The sequence below is a fragment of the Chiloscyllium plagiosum genome, chromosome 12 (assembly GCF_004010195.1).
Source record: "Chiloscyllium plagiosum isolate BGI_BamShark_2017 chromosome 12, ASM401019v2, whole genome shotgun sequence".
Lineage (NCBI taxonomy): Eukaryota > Metazoa > Chordata > Chondrichthyes > Orectolobiformes > Hemiscylliidae > Chiloscyllium > Chiloscyllium plagiosum.
In genome coordinates this window covers 50073315-50082363 of record NC_057721.1, presented here as the reverse complement: position 1 = coordinate 50082363, position 9049 = coordinate 50073315, and positions in this window count along the sequence as shown.

The window sequence follows — 9049 nt, the reverse complement described above, 5'->3', positions numbered from 1 at the left end:
GAGGTGATGAGGTTATGGACGGTCTGGGAGATGATGATTTGGTGGTGGGGGGTGGGGTCATGGTCAAGGGGGCAGTAGGAGGAGGTATCTGCGAGCTGGCATTTGGCCTCAGCGGTGTAAAGGTCGGTGCGCCAAACTACTACCGCGCCTCCCTTGTATGACTTCTGACCTTGTATGCCCTAGTTTCTTATAACAGCAAAAAAAACATTTAATTCATTTGCCTTATATAATTTACTTGTTTCTGTCTGTAAAAGCTATGGAGATTCAAGCACAACAGGCTTTGGGAAGTTCACATCTGAATCATTCCCTTTGGTTGTCTCCATTTATTCACCTGGTAGAAGGTGAATGCTGTCTCTCACACACTCCCACATTTTCCAAGATGACCATTCCTGATACCTTCTGATTTGTATTGAGGTATTTGCCACCCTTATCACTATGTGGAATAAGATAATGGTTGTTTGAGGTAGTTTGCTACTACCAATCCTCCTCTTTCTTTGCTTTGTTTTGGCCTTATCCAGCCATTACTAGTCCAAGATACACCCATCATAGAGTATCTACAGAAGAGGTACTCTTTCTGAATGACAAGATATATTGCATGATAGCAATGTGCAACTATGTTTGGTCAGGCATAATTACCTTAGGGGGGTAGTGTAGGTGCACCTGCTCCTTCTAAAACCTCGAGCAGAACTCCATGCCTCCACCCACAGACTGTGTGTGACATCTGTAGAATGGGTGAAGCCAATGCAACATGAATATTAACATCCTCAGGCCTTACACAATAACAATAGAGCTTCAACATTGTACAGACAAGGCTTCTCTCTGGGAGAATGTAGCTGGTGAAGAATTAATACAGTCTCACAGGAAGCAAATGTTTTCATTTGATTAAAATTCATTTGTTACCACGTACTCAATCTGAAGTGGGACTTTCAATAATTAATTCCATCAACAAGAATTTTTTGCGAGTTAATGCTGTACTAAAATGAGTCTAGTACAAACAATATACTTTAAAAATATATATTTTTCAAAATTAAGCATTTATATCTCTGCCATAAGTCAGCTGTTTTAAATAAATATTTGAACAAAAATACATTTAGTACTTCAATGCTGAGATTATTTCCTCTGTGACACCTCTTTGTACATCAGCCGAGTCACTGAAAAGATATCAGAGATATGTGTCAATGCACTAATACTCAGGAATATAAAATGACACTTAATCACTAAATAGCACAAATGGAGTACTAACGAATATCTCTGTACCGTCCGCATAAATGCCCTGTTAATTTATAAGATTATTTATTTTTCATTTAATTCATAACAATGGACAGATATATGGAAAATAGACTCAGATCCCTCTCTATTGGTTATTAGAAAGAAAGAAAATGATACAGGCGAGGCCAGCACCTGATACCTAGATGATAAAGAATTTGGCTTCAGACTTCAGACAAACCAATTCTTCTGGGTTCTATAATCTTAGTTAAGCTTGAATTGATTCTCAATCCAGCTCAACCAATTTTTAAAAAAGTTTGACATATCATTCTTTTGTTTGGACACAAAGAGCACTTTTTCTCGCTATGATTTAATGTACAACTGATTTAATTTACATCCTGAAGTTGTTTCTAAACATTTTAAGAAAATACTTGTTGAACACTTTTTCAAGAAGATAGAAGCAACTTAATAACTTATGCAGGATATGAGAAGACAAGTGCCGTTATTTGTATTGTATTTGTAATCCTGTTTGATGACCTTGTTATTTCTTTTGTGCTTATTATAATTATCTTTTAAATATTCCTCCAGAAATAAAGAAGTAATGAAATCAAGTCAATGCTAAATTCATTTAATGGCTGCACACTACCTCAACACAATGAGAATTCTTCCACAGCAAACTACAGTACTGTAAAGTTGCTTCCGGAAGATAGAATGGTTGCTAGGAGAGGCACGCAATTCCCCACATCTGATACAGAAAACACTGTAACTGGCCATTTTCCTAACATTTTAGTTAATCACAATGGTAGGCTATTTAATAAAATGGGTTACTAATATGTCCTCCAAAAAACACAGGAAAAATGCAAAATAATGTACAAAATAGTAGATGGGATTTGTGGATCAAAACATGACAGCTAACAGATTTCTACACGATTGTAACTGTAATCAACAGCAGAGGTGATCCATAAATATCTATGGGCAATCAATTTGAGGAAAGAGTTTCAATTTCATTAAATGAGGACTCTGAAGCCCATTCACAATCTGTCATTTGTTTTACAATTCTGGATGAAGATGAGACCACTGGCTCCAGTGAAGCAGTACCATGCCCTACTGAATGTACAAATGGCCCTCATGTCCCTGTTCATCACTGTTTGAATGAAAAAATCATTAACAATGGTTCATTGTTTGTATGTGGCATTTCCTTGTGTCACTCAAAACAAGAGATATCAAAGATAAATAATTTCATTGAACTTTTTATATTGTTGTGTATTTCACAAATAGTCATCAAAATACGATTCTGAAGCTAAAATTGCAGCACAGTCCTATCGGAATTTTTCACAAGTTTTCACACCATGCACATCAGATTACAGTACTTGTGACAAGGAGCTTAGGATCTCATCTTGATATCTACTTTATCTTACTTAAGTATAACTTGGACACATTTTCACAATAGAAGGAAGTCCCAAGACTACTTGTAAATGGGCCTATTCCTACAAACTCATGAGTACTTCATTTTAAAGCTTTCTCTGTTGGAAGAAAATACCATTTTCACATAATAAAAATAGAGGAAAGCAAATAGGTTTTCTAAATTTCATATGCCTCAAAAATTTAAAAAAATCCTGACACTTATCCTCATTCTTAACATTCATAAATCATAAAAGTTGTGAATGGTGAGACGATAGTCAATCCAATTATGAGGTCATTGAATGTTAGAATGTTGAAATAAGTAAATAAAATAGTAAGATACATAATACATAAAAATTTAAGGAGAAGACACTGGATAGAATGATCAAAGTCTATTTCTTTCATCCATCTAGACTTTCTCTGCTGCTGACATGCCTGTTTCGATAAATACATTAAAAACACGTGGGCTGCTCATATTCCATCCAACTATTATCTCAATTAAATCATTAGGAAAAAGTGAAAATTTAGTTAAACAATGTAGCCTAGAGTTACATCTTTCAAATTATACATTGTTTGATCAGAAATTATGAATTTGTAAATAATGTGACAAGGACTTTAATCTTACCTTCATGATTACAAAATTCAAGATATTGATTTAGAAATCTGGATATTTCATAACCATAGGGATGATATTTTCTGTGTTGAAATATATTGATCAGATCATTTTGAATGTTTTGCTCTTGTTTATTCCTTTTATCTTACAGGCCATGAATCACTGGGATAAGGTTCGCAGATAATGACAGTTGTTAATATTTCCCAATAGTTGCTAGACACTGAATTACAACTTTAGCTTCAAATCCTAGTGTGACAGCTGGGAAATGTAAATTTTTGTAATAAATATATATCAAATCAAAAGAGAGAGTTAGCATCAGTAACTGTCCATTCCATTATTAGATTGTCATTAGAAAAACATTGGTCTCCTCATGTGTGTTATGGAAGAAAATCTCCAATTCAGACATGATCCAGCTTATAAGTGAGTTTAGACTCATGGCATTAACCTTAACTTCCCTCTGAAATGGCTGTAGAAATTGTTCACTTACCTCAAGGATAGCTAGGTGTAGTGGCCAATTGATCTGTGTTTGACTACGTTTGACAGTTCTCTGATCTATGCAATTGTGTTACATTGTTTAAGCCTATGGGTGGAGCTAGAGCTTTAATTCACAGAAAGCTTCTAGGTGAAAAGAAATGTGTCTTCTCTATGAGACTATGTGTGCATGTTGAAACCTTATAAGTTTTATATTAGATTAGATTCCCTACAGCGTGGAAACAGGCCCTCCGAAGAGTAACCCACCCAGAACCATTTCCCTGTGACTAATGCAGCTAACACTATGGGCAATTTAGCATGGCCAATTCACCTGACCTGTACATCTTTGGACTGTGGGAGGAAACCGGAGCATGCGCACGCAGACACAGGGAGAATGTGCAAACTCCATGCAGTCAGTCACCCAAGGCTGGAATCGAACCTGCGACCCTGGTGCTGTGAGGCAGCAGTGCTAACCACTGAGTCACCATGCCACTGGCATCAGTTCTATTATCTTATAATTATAAGTATCAGGAGTAAATTTGTTATTAGTTTTGAACTAGTGTCATTTCTGCTTTCCTGCGGGATAAATCAGACAACTGGCGAATGCAGACTATTAGGGATGGACAATAGATACTGACCATGTCAGAGATACCCACATCCCATGAACAAATAAAAAGGACATATGAACACCAGAATGGTTGTTCACCTTATATTGCTTACTGTTGGCTTTCCAATTTGGTTTGCAATACGCCTAAAGAAATACTATGCAATCTCAGTATTCTGATATCAAAGTAATCATGCTTTATGTTGTTGAACATTTAAAATATCCTATTGATCCTGAAAGCAATAATGATAAATTAGAGAAATCATCAAAATGTTGTAAATTACTTTCCCTCGAAGAAAATGATTAAGAATGAAGATAATTGGGATGAACCAATTTATTTAATTGGCTTCCAATCACCTTCACCCAAACAAACTGCAGAACAAAAATATTATCGAATGTCGTGAAATAATTTGTCTGAGCAGAAATTAACAATGTATTTTAATGACTTGCTCAAGAATTACTTAGATTCTTCTAAAATAAAAATACTGTGCAACAATGTTTAAATAATTCACCAGATACTTAGTTGTGTGAACCTGAATGACTGTCTCACCTCTTCAATTTACATTAATAGAGTTATTAAAGAAATCACAGAAGTAAAATAATAATTGTGCACATATATCTCACACATAATTGTGTTTTCTTCGAAAATGTATCTTATGCTTGTTAACTTGCATTCTTGATATATTAATGAAGAAGAAGTATTTTACACCAATTTAATACAAGCCAGAAATAGCAGCTACGATATTAATATTTGTTCACTTTAAGTTAATGATAAATTATATTTTATGATACTGGTGCTTGAAGTTAGGTTTTCAGGTAAATTTGGCACCATTTTCTGATACTACTAAACTTTCATGAGATGTCTCAAGAAACCTCACCCAGAAGTTCTAAAATGAGATGTAGCTGGACTCCCTCATGATCAGATGACTGATCCGAGAGCCCACCCTAATTTGTTATTATCCAATATTACATTTTTATTGGTCTTGTTATTATCAATCTAGACTATGTGACATCCTCGACTGTTGATAATACAATAGGGACAGATAATTTATTGTGGAGAACAGGGACATGGCAGATAAACTAAACAGCTACTTAGTGTTTGTTTTCATAGAAGAAGATATAGAGAATCCCTCGGAAATGCTAGCAACTGAGGGACTTCTGTAACTGAAGAGATTTAAAAAAGTATTAGTGACTGGTAGTACTTGAAAAATTAGCTAGATTGAGTGTTAATATATCTCCAGGACCAGATGAGCTTAATTCCAGATGTTGAAGGAAGTGAAAATAGAGAAAGAGCAATGGATGCATTGGTGATTATCTTTCATAATCCTAGAAAGTCTTCTGCTGACTGGAATTGACAATGTAACTCCACTCTTTAAGAAGGGAGGAAGCATGGAGAGTTATACACCTGTTAGCTTGAAATCAGTAGGACAGAAAATGTTCAAATCTACTATAAAGGATGTGCCAACTGACCATTTTTTTAAAAAAGAGGAAAATTGTGCAGCGTTGACATGGATTTTATGAAACGGAAATCATATTTGACAAATGTTGCCATTTTTGAGGATGTTTTGTGCAGCATAGACTAAAGAAAACTAATGGATACGGTGCATTTGGATTTTCAGAAGGCTTTTGATATGGTTCCACCCATGAAGTTAGTAAATAAAATGAAAGTGCATGGAATAATGGAGAATATACTAGTATGGATTGAGAATTAGTTAAATGATATAAAGCTGAGAGTAGGCATAAATGGATCATTCTTGGGACAGCAGTCTGTTACTAGTGGGGTTCTGTAAGGGTCAATGCTAGGTCCATACTTGTTCGTAATATGTGTACAGTAATTGATTTGGATGTTTGGACAAATTGCAATGTTTCCAGATTTGCTGATGATACCAAACTGGGTGGGACGTAAGTTCAGAAAAGAATGCAAGGAGGTTTCAAGAAGATTTAGATTAAGTGAATGGGCAAGAACATAAGATGATAAGCTATAAGTACAGAATTAGGCCATTTGATCCATTGAATCTGCCTCACCCTTCAATCATGGATGATGTGTTTTCAACTTCATTTTCCTGCTATCTGCCTTTAACCTTTGATCCCCTTACCAATCAAGAACCTGTCCATCACTGTCTTAAATAATTCAATGACTTGGCCTCCTCACCCTTCTCTGGCAATGAGTTCCACAGATTCCCCACCCTCCAGCTGAAGAAATCCCTCCTTACCTAGTTCTAAAGAGTCATCACTTCACTCTCAGGCTATGCCCTCATGTCCTTGTCTCTAACTAAATGACAGTTAGTAGTTTTTTTAAACCAACACCAAAGAGACAGTCAATTAAAATAGTCTAACAAATACATCTTTCTAATTCTCACTGACAACTTAAGCCTTTTTTTTACGTTTAAAGAACAGGATATCCCCTAAGCTGATCCTTCCACATTTCCATCTCAACTTACAAAAGTTGAATATCTCATTATACATAAGCAACTAGGATATTGAAATTTATTTTCCGTCATTCACTTCCATCTGTACTGTGATACAAATGGTCAACAAACTTTAAAGAACAGGACATATAATGCTATTGCATTGGGAAATCCGTTTCTTTGATGTTGGAACCCCACTCCTCTCTATTTTAAACAATCCCATGCATGAATCCATAGCATATCTAGCCTTACTATAATCCTCTCAGCCTGCTCACTGTCATCTGGTAGGTAATACGATTAAACAGATCGACTCTGAAAAGTGAATTCAGTGCCTGCACATTCAATAAAGACTTCTTAGAAATTCCTGAGCATTTTTATATTACAGTCAACAGTACTGAGGAGTGTCAGTTTGAGCACAAACAGCACTGAGCAAAACTTGAACCAGCTAGGAAGACGTTCATGTAGAGCAAGTACCCTTTCCAATATTTTTCCAAAGTGCAATGGTGGTGTTGCAGACATCTGAGCCATATTCCACTTCATCTGGAGATCTAAGATGGACTGTGTCTGCAGGGGTACCATGTACAAAATACTGGATAAGTGGGTGGGGAAACATACCCAATGTCACCCTCACCTTGAAGGCCACGTTTGTGTGCAGCTGCAGCTAGCTGTGTGTAGACTCTTGGTACGCAAACACCATTTGTCGCTATGTATGGAGCTTCTATTTGTCGCCAGGGTTGCGAAGGATGGAAATGACTTCATTATTGCAGAATGCTCCTAGTGGTTGGACTGTTCGATCAGGAAGTGGTCTGCATGTAGCGTCCTCAAGACCCTGCAGGATAAGGACAGGGTGGATCCTGTCTTGTGATTCCCTGAGCAGACATTCAAAGTCATTTGGCAGAATGCCTCATCACCAGAACTTTCCAAGTACCAAGACATTGCTTGGCTACTGGTGAGAAAGGCACTATCTGTGAGATCTTTCATGTTTGCCCAGATAGCCTGCACCACCGCACACTGTCCTTGATGCAGCTGGGGCTAGGGGGGTATTGACACTGTCACATCTCTCTTTCTGGAATGTGCCTTTGCAAAGGAAGTCTGGACAGAGTTGCAGTGGTTGTTGTCGAGGTTCATCCCGAACAGCTCTGTGATGCAAGACTCTGTGTTCCACGATCTGTTTCCCAGGAACCCACGTTGAAACAAACAGCAACTGCACCTGGAGGGCCATCAACTTGGTGAAAGATACTCTTTGGTCTGTCTGAAAATTGTTGGTCTTCCAAGTTGACCCCAACAGAATATGATCTGGAGGTGCCCAGTTCAACTCCGACAGAGTGTTGCAGACTGGCACATTCTAAGGTCCATGACTACAGGCTGAGGGATGGACTAAAGCTTTGGGCAACTATCTCAAAGATGCAGTTGGGGAAGACCATTGTCCAAGGTCTTCTTGCTGAAGGTAAATAGGGGTCATTTCAGTTATTGGACCCTCCTACTGCCTAAATGCATGTAAGTATTGTCTTGCATGTGTAAGAGATGTCTTTGGTTTGCTTGGATAGAGTCAAACTCCAACATTTGTTTGTTATGCTACTGTACAGAACCAAACTGCATTTGTGATTATGTTTATATAAAGATATTTTTTATAAATAAAGCATATTTTTGAAATAAAAGAAACTTTTTCCAAAGTGAAAAAACAAATTACTGTAGTGACTAAATGCAACATCCTGTGCCGTTACTTCAGTTTTCCTGTCTGGCCTCGATGCTTTCTTCCTAAGGCCCACAAGGAATCCTTGGGCCTTCTTTGCTAAGGCTTCATTCTCCACCTGGGCCAGGACTCCTTAGAATATGTATTTCAATGAGCAGCAGCAGTTTCCAGATGACACATTTGTTTAGGTTTGGAATTTGGCCAAAGGCAAGTTACTTATCAGTAAACAGAGCTAAGCCTGACCGCAACTGCACTCAGATGAGATGCCAGCCAATTGCCCTATTCCTGTTCTAGAAATAAAATCAATAAATACTGGGTGGGGGTGCTCAGGCCAGCTCAGTACATGCCTGTGCAAATGCAGCCCTCTTAAACAGCTGTGGGCATAGGCTACATTCCAGCATATTAGAAAAGCAGTACTTAAACTCTGCATTGGGCAGAGGGGAAGGAGGATGGGAGAATTTACCACAATATTTCAAAACTCAGTGGATACTGTTTGGTTAGTGTACCATAGAACATAGAACATAGAAGAATACAGCGCAGTACAGGCCCTTCGGCCCTCGATGTTGCGCCGATCCAAGCCCACCTAACCTACACTAGCCCACTATCCTCCATATGCCTATCCAATGCCCGCATAAATGCCCATAATGAGGGAG